Here is a 16,803-nt window from a genome sequence, read left to right as displayed (position 1 = left end):
TATACAGTAACCAACATTGATGATGTGTGGGAGGCTGACTTAGTTGAATTGAGATCATTAAAAACATATAATGATGGGATTTCATATTTGCTTGTAGTTATTGATGTCTTGAGTAAGTTTGCCTGGGTAGAACCATTGAAAGACGAATCAGCATCACAGGTTCTTGAAGCTTTCAAGCGTATAATGGATACGAATGGAGGTCGCGTTCCTGTTTCTATACAAACGGACAAGGGAAAAGAATTTATGGCCAGCAGTGTCCAAAAATTTCTGTCTGATAAGAAAATAAAATTTCGTGTTGCACGTAATCCCGACATAAAAGCTGCAGTTGTGGAGCGCTTCAATCGGACATTGAAGGAACGTATGTGGCGCTACTTTACACATAGTCGAACATATAAGTATACAGATGTTTTGAAACAAATTGTCGAGTCTGACAACAACGCGCGACATTCTTCAATAAAGATGGCGCCTGCGGCTGTGACGATGGATAATGCACCATACGTATGGCGTAATATACAAAGTCGATTCAAGACGGAGAAACCACGTAAAGAATCCTTTAAATATAAAGTTGGCGACTATGTACGCATCAGTCGAACGAAAGGCACCTTTGAGAAAGGATATGAAACTAATTGGAGTAAAGAAATATTCAAAATAACGAAAGCTTTTTTAAGCAATCATTGCCGATATACGAGTTGATGGATTTTGCTGACGAACCAATTGAGGGATTTTTCTACGAACCAGAATTGGTGCTTGTCAATAAACCAATGGACGAGGACGAGTTCATAGTGGAACGTGTCATACGCTCCAAGGGAAAAGGAAAAAATAAGCAGGTTCTTGTTCATTGGGAAGGATATCCTGATAAGTTTGATTCTTGGATACCTGCTGCAGAACTGCATGCAATTGGGAAAAAATGAAGAGAAAAGAATTTTATATGGTGCTCCCCAGCAACAGCAGCACGAGCTATCATCCTGATAATACAGCCTCGAAATTCACAACGTTGCTTCCAAAACTAGTCGAACTGGAAGAAGAATGGGTAGTGGGTCTGAGTGAAATACAATTTCTTTGCAATTTTTTACATATACGTGATCGAAAAGATGCTTCAATCAATTTCGTTAGTAATGCAATCTCTAATAAGAGTAAGGTAAACGCACTACAGACATTTTTTCTACCTACTGCAGTTCTCAAAGATATAACAGATTTAGTGGGGTTCATGAATACTTTTCCGCCTTTGAGTGCTCATATCCGATTGGAATATTTGACTCAACAAGGTTTTGTGAAAATTGTAAAACACTGCAATACCAGAAACTGCACTAGCACAGTTCAAGCAATAGTCTTTTCCGATAAAGTAGCCGATATGTTGGGGTTTGAGAAACGTGTACACAACCTCACAACCGCCAGGCCCTATTGTGAAGGATCTTTACCAGCAAGTTTGGCCAGAGGCTTGCCTGCGAATTTGTTCATCTACAGCGATATTTGTGTACCCTCCGTAACAGGTGACGTGCAGTCATCTCTGTTACGAGTGGTACCATTCAGCGTTTCTACGTATACCTATGGGTCCATACACTGTACTACGTTTTCCACTCCCCATTATATTCCATTGATGAGGTATTCATTTCGCACAATTGAAATAGATATAAGATGCAATCAGGGTGATATGATTCCATTCGAGTATGGTCCTTTGAACGTGACACTTCATTTCAAGAGGATTGATTGACTAAAAAATGAGTCCCTACATTACATATTACGCAAACCAAGCTGGTGGAGGAACAGTGGATCGATATAGTGATTTTGGAAGGGTATTCGTTGGAAATCCTTATCAAAGAGGACATGGAATTGGTGCTTTCCTTGGGGGTCTTTTTCGGCGCATTCTGCCCTATCTGGGAAGCGCAGCTAGAGCTGTCGGTAAAGAAGCTCTCAATGCGGGTATTAACGTTGTTGGGGATGTAGTGACAAATGGCAAGCCTTTAAAGGTGGCGCTGGAAGACCGATTAGCCGAGTCTGGATTGAAATTGAAAAGGAGGGCCCAGGACAAAATTGGGACCATGATGCGTGGTTCAGGATATAAGAGGAAGCGTAAACGCCTCGCCTCTCATAAGCTCACTGGCCGCGGATCTGCCAAGACATCCAAAACTCGGAAGAATAAAAAGAAGAGACCCGTTGCAAACAAAACAAGTAATATGCATAAAAGATAATATTATTACAGGAATTAAATATAGCCTAATGAAAAAATGAAGTATTACGAGATTCTTACAGTAAATGGTAACTTTATTTAATAAACATTTATTTACATGATATAAAAATTCGATATTAGTATCAAGTTGCCACAATTTAAATATTTTCATCTGTGGCTTCAATAATAGTTATATTCGATTTTTCCTCTGCCGGTATTACTGTGACGATTGGTCGATGATAACTAAAGTACGTTACAAAAGTATTGGATGAAACACCATCAAGATATCTCATAAATACAGCATCTATTGTTGTTCCATATTTGGTAGTAGATTCTTTTGGATCGTTATTGATTTGCCATTGAAATTCTTTTTGAAGAAATGTCATTAATGGCATTGATTCAGTTCTTGCAAAATTTACATTGAAATATGCAGCTAAAAATAATGGTAGTTTATGTTTATTCGTTTTAAGAATTATTGAACTTGTTTGACTATAAGGAAATAACCTTTCATGTAAAAATGAAATGAGATGATCCATTTTGTTATTAGGTGAAATGTATATTACAATCATAATTAATTCACTTCCGTCTTGTAGTTTAACATGTGAAGAACACATATTTCCAATAGATGCAATAGTATAAAATAGTCTGGTACTATTCGATTAATAAAGTCTTACACAACATTGATAGTATGCCTTGTGTTTAACTGATCAGGGTGACGTCCAGTTTCAATAATAATATTTTGTGATCCGTCTGATGATTGTTGGGAACTGAAATATTTAAAACAATATGATATTAAAATACACAAAAAAAAAAAATTTTAATTGTGGCTTCAATATACTCATGAACTCAAACCTTAGTTAATTATTGCAATATATGACTAAAGATTTGCAAATATAAATTTTATTAATAAATTTTTCTATATTAATTCCTTCATGAATAATAAAAGAATACTTAATTGAAGATAATATTAATATAATTTATATAAATTATTAATATGATTAATATGAATATAATTAATTAAATATAAAAATATAATAATTACATTTATGGAGACTTGAAAAATACGATCTACTTACTGATGACTTGGTAGTATACCATAGTGTAGTTTCACTTTCTTTGCACGAGGTTGATCACTTTGATCTTCTGAGTTATCACTGTCACACATATTTTATTGTCAAAAGTTGAAATGAAAAATTAAATAAAACGCAGGTTATGTGTACCGTAGTAAACAACAACGTCGAACTGAGTGAGAAGCCACACCGTACACTCTTCCTCACAGAATATATATAGGCATACCTTAGTATAGCGCGGCGATTGCTCGCCACGGCAAGTATCGCCACGCCAACGATTCGGTTTAGGAGTGCGCCTATAGATGTTTCACATCAAAAAGCAAGAAAGTGAAAAAAGTAACGAAACATAAATCAAAGCGGAAGACTCGTGATTTGTACGATATTTTCAACTAATTATCATGTCGTTTCTACATTCGCACTCTTCTGAGTGTGTGAAGTCAGAGCTGGACCTATTTACCATACCACCTACCCAAACAAGTATTGAAAATTCTCAATTTGTTTATTACAATCCTGTATCTACGCTGTCGGACGATGCCCCAATTGAATTCATCGTACCGGCCATGGAGAAGAATATATTGATTTGGCACATACCATGATCAAAGTTCGCGCCAGAATCCTGAAACCCGATGGCTCTGCTGTACTCGAGGACTCTGTTGGTCCTGTGAATAATTTTTTACATTCAATGTTTAACCAAGTGGATGTATATTTCAACCAAAAAAATTGTTGCCTGTAAAGTCGGTTTTACGGGCGAAGATTTTACGTGACAACGTCTTTTTCTCGGTAGAATATTTATTGATATGAATATAATTAAATTGCACAATAGGAACAAGGAATTGAATGAAAATAAGAATTGCACAAATTTTAACTATAGAAATATATTTTGTTTACTAAAACATTGTACATGTAAACTTAAACTTAACTAACTCCTATTTGAGTGATTTTGTTGAGGATAGGACGATGATACGAGAAATATGAAATGAAAGGAAGTGTTTCTGCTGTAATGTGTCTTGCGAAAGTCAAGTCGATAGTTGTTCCTTTTAACGTAGTTGACTTAGAAACGTTTGATACGCAATCAAGATTATACGTATTTTTCATGAAATTAAGAAACGAGCACACACACACATCCGCACACACAGAATTATTTTCGTCACTATCAACATTTATCAATAGTATGACATAACCTATAAACTCAGTTTCTCAACTTTTGTGTCAATCTAACAATTAATCAATCAATCATAGTTTACGATAATGAAATATCAGTGTACAATTATTTACCTTTATTGTTGTAGTTGTTGTAAATCACGAATCTAAGCACTCCACATTTTCACTACAGACACAGCAGACGATACTTTAACCACACGTGTGAACTTGTATTATGACGCTTTCTTGTTTTTCCAACGCCAAGAACGTTCGAGAAAGACAAAGACAGAGACAAGCATGCGCCGATTCAATGCGCGGCAGACCGATCATAGTTGAGTGGGAGAGAGACGCAAGGCATTCGGCGGGCCTCTCTCTCGTTCGGTGACTTATCGTAACGTTACCGGGCGTTACACTTTTTCATAAGTGACTCCCAGCCGCAACCCAATTTAAGACGTTGTCACGTCAAAAGTTGTGACGCCTCCGAATAATCTGTACGCCTATAGAGCATACATTGAAACATTGCTAAACTATGGAACAGATGCCAAGTCCTCCCATCTTGGAATGTCTCTTTGGGCTACGGATAGTTATGGTGCAATGGATTCTACTGCTGTAGCGGCGGGTGATGCGAGAAACAACAATGGGTTAGCCGCACGTCAGGCCTTTACTAAAGGTGGAAAATCCTTTGATCTACTGGGACATTTACATTGTGACGTGTTCAATCAAGATAAGTTTTTGATGAATGGCGTAGAGCTCCGCGTTCGTCTTATCCGTGCAAAGGACGACTTTTGCCTTATGGACGATAGTGCCCTAAATTATAAGCTGCGTATAGTAGAAGCCTCCTTGATTGTTCGTCGTGTCAAACTCAGCCCTGGAATTTTGATAGCTCATGCTAAAACGCTTGCAAAGACAACTGCGAAATATCCTGTGACACGGGTTGAGGTCAAATCTTTTGTTCTCCATAATGGGATTATGGGAGAGACAATAGACAATGCGGTTTTGGGGCAGCTGCCTAAAAGAATCATACTGGGATTTGTTGAAAATGCCAGTTTCAACGGCTCGAGGAAGAAGAATCCCTTCAACTTTCAAAATTTTGGGATAAACTTTTTATGTCTGAATGTCGATGGACGTCAAGTACCTACAAAACCTCTGCAGCCAAGTTTCCCCTCTGGCGTCTGCCTAGATGTGGAAGCATTCAACACACTATTTGCTGGTACTGGAACACATTTCAGTGACCATGGAAATAGCATATCTCGTGCGGGCTATTCCGATGGATTTTGCTTGTTCGCGTTCGATGTGACCCCTGATTTATCTGCAAGTTCCGCTGGCCATTGGAATCTGGTGAAAAGTGGAAGTATTCGCATTGAAGTTCGCTTCAATAGAGCAACAGGGCAGAATGTAAATTGTTTGTTGTACGCCGAATATGACAATTTGCTAGAAATTGATTCCACAAGGCAGGTTATTGTCGACTACAGCGGATGAAAATGGAAGACTACTTAATGGATGCGCAGCATAAGATTGCATTAGTTGCATTCAACCTGCTGAACGAGACCAACGCTCATTTCCCGGATTACCGTCGTTCTATGAATACACTTGAGCTCCTGGAGATATTACCGCATACAGATGCATGCATTGGAGGTGTCTACCCTGCCGACCGTGTCCCCTGGACATGGCCCCGGCCCTGTGCTATCATCATCAACACCGACAACCACAATCAGGCAGGAAGTCACTGGGTTGCCGTTTACCTCGGTTCAAATAGACGAGGAATCTATTTCGACAGCTTCGGAATGCCACCCTTCGATACAAGAATCTCTCAGCGCCTTAAGCGAAATTGCAATGTTTATGAATGGAGCCAGAAGAGACTCCAAGATATATCGTCTGATGATACTCTCTGATAAAGGCCTTGTACAGGGCTGAGTACGCCTCATCCTTTTGTAGGCGTCTCATTACCGAGTGTAGTTGACGTGTTGCTTTGAGCCTCGAGTCACCGAGCGCTGTTGCTGAGGTTTTCAGGGGAGCCTCACAACATAACGCCCGGTCTCGTCTCTGGAGTGCGTCGATTGAAAGTGCATCTCGCACTGGTGATCCTCTGGTGATAGCTCATGACACTCCGTTGCATTGTTGATTTCTTCCTGGACCCAGAATTTTTGGAGAAGCTCTAGTAGCTGTTCGTTCGCGGCACTCCGTACTGCAGTTAAGGAGATTCTCGGTGAACAGCCTTGGCAGTTGATTGGACCTGATATTATCCAACCAAATGCTGTTTGTTGGCCAACTAGTTGAGTTGATGTCGATTTCATAACCTTTTCTTTGATGATCCCCCCATAGTTGTCTGATCCGATAATGATGTCGATTGGTCCAGGCTTTAGATAATCTGGATGGGCTAGTTGAAGATCCTGTAGTGAGCCGATCCTCGTCGTTGAACATGAGAATGATGGCAGTCGTGTGGTGAGTTTCTTCAAGATGTGTGCGGTGATTTCAACTTGTTGATTTCCAATCGTTGAGTGCAGCACGACTGGCACTACTCCTCTCGTGCTCCCTGAAGGTGTTCCACGGATTCCGATTAGTTCGAGCGTTGAATGTGCTCGTTTCAGGTGGAGTTGACGAACTAGATTGTCGGTGATGAACGATATTTCTGAGCCTTGATCGATTAGCACCCTGGCGTCGATCAGATATCCTCGTGGTGATGCTGCTTTTACTAGCGCCGTGGCTAGCAGCACAGATGGTTGCGTTGAGTGCCGTTGATTACTGTTGATGGCTGGTGATTTCTGATTCTCGTTGATGTTCTCTTGCGCACTGATCCGTTGATTGTTGAGGTTCACTGTTGCAGTTGATCTCTGCTGTTGAGTTGATTCTTCGACTTGACTCAGGGGGGCGTAAATCTTCTCAGTGGCCGTTGAATACGTTGATTTCGATAATTGATGTGCTGTTGGTGATATGGATCAGTGAGAGAGAGGACGAGTTGTGAAGTGGTAATTGAAATTCACTCACTCGATTCCTCTGCCGCTGGTGTGGGCGCTGGTGTTGCCAGGTTGAACTTCGTCAGCTGCCCAGCGTCTTCCATTAAATCCACGTGGCCTCCGTGGAGTAGAGTATGGTGACGTTTTTCCTGTCCGAGGGCCTTGCATTTGTAGCAGCTCTTCAGGCAGGTGCACCTGCTCAGTAGGTGTGGCCCCAAGCCGTTGAAGCACAACCGCTTGCTGATGATGATGTCGACTCGTTTGATTGGTGAGAGTGCGATGAACTTCTCGCAACTCGCGATGTAGTGTCTTCCTGTGCAAAAGGCACAGTCATTTCTCGGAGGAGCCTTTGTTGATGTCTCTGTTGCTCTCTCCGTTGTTGATGCCACGTGTGCTACTCTTCTCCTGCTCGCGACAGGCGTTGTTCGCGGCGTTGAACTGTTTGTGCTAGTTGAGTGGAGCTTGTCTCCTGAGTTGATTCCCCTGGCGTATGACTCGATGAAGTTTGTAAACTCCTCGAGCGTCGGGAAGTCTCTGCATTCTCCGAGTTTCAATTCCCACATCTTCAGGGTCTCGGAGTCGAGCGATTGTCGCAGCAGGTGTATGATCATCTGCTCAAGCAGTCTCGATGTGGTGAGTTTCGTCATTTGAGGCAGCTGGTCCAGCGTCTCTACTGCCGCTGCTGCATTGGCGGTGAGATTCTCTGAGGATGCCTTGTGGATTTTCGGCAAGTTGAGCACTCGATTGAATAGAGCTTGTGCGATGAGTCGTGGGTCCTCGTATTTCTTTACGAGTTTCGTCCACGCCTTATCGTAGTTCTCTTCAGTGACGCTGAACGTTGAGATGAGTGCTGCTGCTGACCCTTTCAGCAGGCCCTTGAGGCGAGCCAGCTTCTGCACTCCTGGTATGTTGGGGTCACTCCCCACCATCGAGAGATACAGATCACTCCAATTTTTCCAGTCGGAGTATCTGCCGTCGAATGTGTTGAGTTCGATCCTCTTCAGTTGATTTCCCGATTGGTGTGATGATTGGGTAGGTGGTGTTGATTTCTCGGCGAGTTCCCTTCTCTTGGTGAGGCCCTTGAGTTGATATATGAGCCCTATGCTCGATGTTTTCAGCTCTTCCGCTAGTTCGTGGAGGCTGTGGGCAAAGAAATCGTGACCATTTGGTAAAAATTCGATTACCGTTTCCTCGAGTTTTTGGAACTCGCTCCAGTGTGTGTTGATTATCAGCTCCTGGCCCTCGAGTTCATCTATGGTTAGCGACACGTTGCTGTTCGCTAATGTGGCCAGGCTCGTGTTGATGTCCTTGATGCTGTCCACCTTGCGTAGGAGAAGTCGCGTCTGTAACTCCTCCTTTTTACTCAGGGGAGCTGACATGTCTGCCCAGCTCTCTCGAGTTTTGATGTGTGGGTATACTGGTTTGTCCTTTGGGATAGCTCCAGTATTCGTCTTTGGTTGATGCTCCTTGTTGATACCCTTTTCGGTGGTGATGAGCAGTTCAGGGATGATTCCCTGGTTCTCTGGATCCTCGAACAAATCTTCTTTATCGACCAATGTCTCGGAAGACATGTTGATGTTCTCAATTACCGACCGGAGATTATTAAACAGATTTTAATTTTGATAGATATTTGAGGTTTCGATAATTCGTTGAAGGTAACCCGGTTTAGAGAGAGATAGATAACGTTGCCCTTGAATTGGGATTAACCGTGCGTATTGCCTCGCGCGGTTGTTTTTATTGAAAAGAGCAAAAACAATATGATTATATTAGAGGCATATATAAGTTTACACCAGTACTGTGAGGTCATTGTTTCCTGGAGAGACCGTCTGCGTGGTCTTGCGCCGAAACCTCCAGTTTATGTTTATAGAATAAAAGAAAGAAATCATTGTTCATTGGAAGAAAGAAACCATGATGACGATGCTTTGGTTTTTAAGATTTTCCAATTCGTTTGTTAGTTCGTCGACTGCTCTCGAAGTGTGAACATATATTCCTCAAGAAATAAAAACTGCTCTTACTTATATCGTGCATTTTTGTTAATTAACCTGGCTTCCAATTTATTAAAATCTAATAGGTTATGGGCCCAAGCACATATTTAAGTAACTTGTGTTTTTAATTACAAACAATTTATTAAAGTTATAACGGAACCTCTCCTGTGAAAATAAAAGTGAAAATTAAAGTGAGAAATAAAAGTGGTGACAATTCTATTGAAACAAAAACAACAAAATAGGTACACCCGAGTTTACAATCACGAAAACTTCACGAGAAACTACAATAATTCCACGAAGAAAAGATGTGAACACTGTGGTAGAAAGAATCATGAAAAGAAGGACTGTTTCTTCTACAAAAGACAAATACAAACATCTAATGACCGTCAACGAACACTTCAAACCATCCAGGTCGAGGAGGGAAATAATTCTTTCGCATTCATGACCGGAATACGGGGTTCAAACCAGCAGACGAAAGAATCGGATAAGTTGACTTTTATTCTGGATTCTGGTGCAACTGATCATCTGACTAATCAAGTCGATGTTTTCTCAGTTGTAGCAGATTTGGAGGTTCCAGTGAAGATCACCGTGGCAAAGAAAGGCAGCACGATAACCGCAACCAAGAGAGGAGTCATCAACATCGTGACAAATCAAGGAGTCGCTGGCCAATTGAAAGATGTCCTCTACTCACCTGACATACCATACAACGTGTTATCAGTCCGTCGAATCCAATCAGCGGGTATGAAAGTCATATTCAGTGAAAATGGGAAGGTAACGATCGAAAAAGGTGATAAGATCATTGCAACTGGTAAGTTACTGCACAATTTAACCTGTATCGAATTTGTAATATCTAAAAAGATGTGCAATCAGGCTAATATTGATAAAAACACATCCTCAAACCCATATAAATTATGGCATGAACGTTTAGGCCACATTTCAAAGTCAAAATTTCTAGAAATAAAAAGAAATGACTTGCTCTTAGATAGTAAACGGTTAGGATCAATAAACCCCACAGATGAAATTTGTGAAGCTTGTATATATGGAAAACAAGCATGTCTCCCTTTTTCAAAGACCCGGGATAGAACTCATGTTACAAGGCCTCTATTCATTATTCACTCGGATGTGTGTGGACCAATTACACCCACAACAATCGATGACAAAAATTATTTTGTTACTTTTATTGATGAGTTCACTCATTACACGGTTGTATATTTATTACATAACAAATCCGGTGTGTTTAAAGTATTTCAAGAGTTCGTAACTAAAAGTGAAACTCATTTTAATTCGAAAATAGCTCATCTTTACTGTGATAACGGGAGAGAATATCTGTCTAACGATTTCAAAGAGTTTTGCGTGAAAAAGGGAATTCAGTATCATCTCACAGTTCCGTATACACCTCAACAGAATTCTATTGCTGAACGAATGAATCGTTCATTGGTTGAAAAAGCACGTGCAATGATACATGGTGCCGACCTAGGTAAAGAATTTTGGGGTGAAGCGATTCTAACAGCAACATTTTTACTCAACATAACGCCTACAAAAGCCATTTCAAATTCTAAAACACCTTATGAGTTATGGCATAATAAAAGGCCTAAAATAGAGTATCTTAGAATTTTCGGATCAACTGTGTATGTTCATGACAAAACTAGAAAAAATAAATTCGATAAAAAGTCATTCAAGGGTATACTCATGGGGTACCAACAAAATGGGTACAAAATATTAAACGTCGAAACAAATAAATTTATTGTAGCGCGAGACGTTATTTTTGATGAAGGTAATTTCAAACTTTCACGATCCCTTGCATGTGACAATGAAATTGAATATCAAAATCCAAGAACAAAAAGACAGAGAACTGAAAATATTTCTGAAATCGGTAAATATAATAAGAGTGAAATTGATAAATCTGTAACCCAGACAGAAGTTGATGAAATCAACAAGTCTGAAAATAAAACAGATCAAATCAATGAAATTGATAAATCTGTAAATGAAACAGAGGAAATCAATAAAATCAACAAATCTGTGACTGAAACAGATAAAGTTGATAAAAGTCCTACCACAGGCGTAAACACTCAAACCGATGAAAACGTGATCGAGCCACGACGAAGTGCACGTATTAAAAATATGCCTCTAATTTCTTATGAGGAGGAACATTGTTATTACACAAGCGCACAATCGGTCATTGCTGATATTCCGAGCTCATATCAAGAAATTAAAACTCGTGATGATCGATCTGAATGGGAAAGAGCTATAAAAGATGAAATTGATTCACTTTTGCAAAATAATACGTGGGAAATAATACCTTGCCCAAATAACAAAAACATCGTAGATTGTAAATGGATTTTTACCATTAAAAGCGATGCTAGTGGAAACAAAACAAAATATAAAGCTAGATTAGTCGCGAGGGGGTTTAGCCACGAGTACTTATTAGACTACGATGAAACCTTTGCACCAGTCGCACGAATTAGTACTTTTAGATTAATTTTGGCTATTGCTAATCAATTTGATTTATTGATCCATCAAATGGATGTAAAAACAGCTTTCCTCAATGGTATCTTGGAAGAGGAAATTTACATGCGTGTCCCAGAAGGAATAAAGGCAAAAGAGAACCATGTATGTAAATTAAATAAAGTATTATACGGTTTGAAACAAGCAGCCCGGTGCTGGTTTCAACATTTCGATCAGGTGATCAAAGAACATGGCTTCAAAAATTCCTCTGTTGACCGTTGCTTATATTTTCTAGATCGAGGTCACATCACGAAAAATATTTATGTAATTCTATATGTTGATGATCTTCTAATTGCGACAAGTGAACAAAATACTATGAATAGTTTTAAACAATATTTGATGAAACAATTTTCAATGATAGACATGCACGAAGCAAATTTTTTCTTGGGTATTAACATAGAAAGAAAAGAGGGTATAATTACGCTTGATCAAAATAAATATTTACTAAATGTATTGAAGAAATTTAACATGGGCGATTACAAAGCTGTTAGTACCCCTTTACCTCCAAAATTGAATTATACAGCTCTAAATTCTGATGAGCATAATGAAGCCCCATGTAAAAATCTAATTGGTTGTTTAATGTATGCAATGTTGTGTACACGCCCTGATCTGTGTGTAGCTCTCAACCTACTAAGCAGGTATCAGGTTAAAAATAATCGAGAGCTCTGGCAATGCTTAAAAAGAGTCCTGCGATATATAAAAGGCTCATTAAATATCAAATTAATTTTCAGAAAAAATGATTATAAAGATATGTTGATCGGTTATGTAGACTCTGATTGGGCTGGAAATGAAATTGATCGTAGAAGCACTACTGGTTTTTTATTCAAATTATTTGAGGTGAATCCAATCTGTTGGAATACAAAGAGACAGAACTCAGTGGCAACGTCTTCAACGGAAGCAGAGTATATGGCTCTATTTGAAGGGATTAAAGAAGCCTGTTGGCTTAAACACCTATTAATCAGTATCAAAATGGAATTATCAAAGCCCATAGTAATTTTCGAGGATAATAATGGGTGCATCGCGATTGCTAATAACCCAACAGACCATAAACGATCAAAACATATCGATATCAAATATCATTTTTCAAGAGAAAAAATTGAACAAAAAGAAGTAATCCTTAAATACATTCCTACAGGTCACCAATTAGCAGATGTCTTGACCAAGTCACTACCTGCTACTCAATTTCTGAAGATTCGGAAGGACATTGGCTTGGAAGAGTTCTAATCCATAGAACATTATATGAGATTACGAATTAATACTCGTTATATATATATATATATTAATTAGACAAATGTTAAAAGGTAAAACCTTATGAGCTATGTATTTTTGTTTATTCAACTCTATGGTTTGGTTGGGTTTTTAATATGGGGTTTTCCCCAACCCTAGCAACAAATGTTGGACCATTTATGTTATTTCCCCAAATATGACAAATTATATACTCCACTTTTATTTTCAATCGATATTATTTTTGAGTGGGAGTATTGAAAAGAGCAAAAACAATATGATTATATTAGAGGCATATATAAGTTTACAGCAGTACTGTGAGGTCATTGTTTCCTGGAGAGACCGTCTGCGTGGTCTTGCGCCGAAACCTCCAGTTTATGTTTATAGAATAAAAGAAAGAAATCATTGTTCATTGGAAGAAAGAAACCATGATGACGATGCTTTGGTTTTTAAGATTTTCCAATTCGTTTGTTAGTTCGTCGACTGCTCTCGAAGTGTGAACATATATTCCTCAAGAAATAAAAACTGCTCTTACTTATATCAAGATACGCGAGAGCGTATCGGCCAAGTTGACGTTTTAGACCCGTGTGACGTCATAGGCCGATGCTGTCGCGTATAATATACACGACACAACTACTCCCCGAATGGTTTTCATTTTTTTTCTCGTTATATGAAAATTTCTGGCGAAATCCGTCCTTAGTTACAGTATATAAGTTGACTATGAGCTTTCTAATGATATTTTTATTTCTTGATAAACAATAATAAATAAAAATATCCGCCCATAGCAACCATCATAATGTAATATTTTCGCGATTTTATTTTCTCAGCGTTAGACTTGTACGTCAAAGTTGGCAACAATTATAATGTATGCAATTTCCTCTTCCTCCCCAAGGTTACTAGATAACCAGGTTGGCACAGTACATGTTCCGATGATAAATTCTGTCGCTGGGCTCCTTCTAGGGGAAAAATGACGGGACCAATCACAATCGACGTTAAATCGGGAAAAAGGCCGATTCACATCGCGCACCCAGCGACCGACTACTGTCCCAACCTCGGTTATCTAGTAACTGCGGTCTTTCCCTTTTACCGCTGTTACCGGTAGCGCTGGCAGCATTACTAGCTTCCCGCGCTACCGGTAACAGCGGGGAAATTGAAAAAATCATTAAAACCGTATATTGGCCGGTTAGTTTCTTTCACTGATTTTTTTTACATTTGTTTTAGTAATTTAGATGCTTTTCAGCATAAAAATAAGTGACAAAAATCGATTGAAATAAATGATACAAACAGAAATAACAAATAACAAAATTATTAATTAGTAAGAAAATCAGTGAATCGAAATGAAATGGAAAAACATCAAACTTCAATGGTTTTATCTAATTATTTTCAATTATTGAAATGATTAGATAAATTATGAAGCCGGCTGACAGAAAATCTAACCTATACAGATGAGGTTTCTTTGTGAGCCGTTTGCATAATGTTGTTATTGTGGACATGATTAGTTAAAATCATTAAAAAAAGTAATATTGGCCTTTTATTTTTTGTCACTGATGTTTTTAACATTTTTTAAAATAATTTACATGCTTTTCTGTATAAAAATAAGTGAAAAAAATGATGCAAACAAAAATAGCAAATAAAAAAATTATTAATTGGTAAACAAATCAGTGAAAAGGAATGAAAGGGAAGAACATTAAATTTCAGCGACTTTGTCTAATCATTTTTATTATTTGAATGATTCGATAAAATCAGTGAAAATAAATAGTAGGGAAAAACATCACATTTTAATGATTTTGTCTAATCATTTTTAATTATTTAAATGATTAGATAAAATTATTTCTGAATGATGATTTTCCCTACCATGTTTCAGTGATTTTGTTGCTTAGATTATTTTGCAAGTGATTGTTATGCTTTGCAAAAATGAGTGAAATCCTATAAAAAAAATCACAAAAAAACTTTTGTGAAAAAATTTCGCCAAGTTGACGTTTTATTGGCTGATCCTATTTTCCAAAAAAAATATGGTTACTTTTGTTTACAAAAAAAAACTTGAAATAAAAAATACGCCAAGTACATCGTTCACAATTCATATTGGTTAGAGGAACCTGATATCTCAAGTGAATGAATCCAGGAACATTTATGAATAGCAAATCGCCATTCTAAACGCTAAATAACAAAACGCCTTCTGCAAATTGTCGGCTCAAGTCTGATCAATGAGTCTGAAACACATAAATGATACATACGCTCATATGTCCATGTGTGAGCAGACTTTAATATATCTGTGATTGCTAAACTGGCCATCTTGAACAAACAAGCGCCACCAACGGTAACTAGCGTCGCCAATTGCCAATTCGATTTTCAGAAAAAAGTCCACTTGGCGCGCCGCGTTATTTGTAAGTCAATAACACTGGGCGCTTTCCATCGTAGGGTACTGCCTAACACAGTATTAAAAAGGAGAACTACGATTGATCAAAACAACACAACAAGACATATGTTAGTTAACACTGTGTCACTCTATGTCCCTTGATGGAAAGTACCGATTGTTACCGGTCAATTCATTACGATAGAACGCCTCAGTACTTCATCAGTGGATTGCAACATTACTCAACCGGAGTATTTAACCTTCTCAATTGATTCAACTGAATATGGTATTCACGATTAAGATCATTTCCACTTGATTGCTCGATCGACCGTTGAATCGGGATAATCTACAATCGAATGTTTTTCGAGTAACTATATCACCAACGATTGACTTAATTTCGGAGATTGTACAATATTTTCTCCGAAATTTGGTTATTGCTTTCTAGAAATGAAGTTCCACACCCATCTATCTATTAACTACTCACTTACATACAATTTTTATTTTCTGAAGTATACATAAAATGCCGGGCGCGCCAACTGGACTTTTTTCTGAAAATCGAATTGGCAATTGGCGACGCTAGTTACCGTTGGTGGCGCTTGTTTGTTCAAGATGGCCAGTTTAGCAATCACAGATATATTAAAGTCTGCTCACACATGGACATATGAACGTATGTATCATTTATGTGTTTCAGACTCATTGATCAGACTTGAGCCGACAATTTGCAGAAGGCGTTTTGTTATTTAGCGTTTAGAATGGCGATTTGCTATTCATAAATGTTCCTGGGTTCATTCACTTGAGATATCAGGGTCCTATAACCGATATGAATTGTGAACGATGTACTTGGCGTATTTTTTATTTCAAGTTGTTTTTTGTAAACAAAAGTAACCATATTTTTTTTGGAAAATGGGATCAGCCAATAAAACGTCAACTTGGCGAAATTTTTTCACAATCGTGCATTTTTGTTAATTAACCTGGCTTCCAATTTATTAAAATCTAATAGTTTTGATTTCGGGTGTCTGCTTTCGCTCACAAACACCTATTGTCTTGATTTTATTATCTCAAAATCCGTTGAATTGCTCGTGTGAACCCCGAAACCCGTTCACAACGAGGCGTTCCTTTGATTTTCATTATGCTGAATCACTTGATTTGCACTAATTATTCGTTGATTTTCGCAGTTTCACTGAATTTAATCCCGGAATCCGGCTCGAAGGACCATATGTTTGTTGAGGGAACAGTTGAGTAGGGTGGATCCGGAGATTTCAGGGAAACTGGTTGATCGTGTAAAGAATTTAACTCGCGGAAATTATCACACACAACGATTTGTTAATTTATTAAAACGCGTGGTCAATTTCAATGCGGGTTATTACAGTCTTTACAAGTTGATTAGTTGATGTACGGTTAAATT

Source organism: Diachasmimorpha longicaudata, chromosome 14 (genome assembly GCF_034640455.1).
Source record: "Diachasmimorpha longicaudata isolate KC_UGA_2023 chromosome 14, iyDiaLong2, whole genome shotgun sequence".
NCBI lineage: Eukaryota > Metazoa > Arthropoda > Insecta > Hymenoptera > Braconidae > Diachasmimorpha > Diachasmimorpha longicaudata.
Note: the sequence above shows the minus strand (reverse complement) of the source record.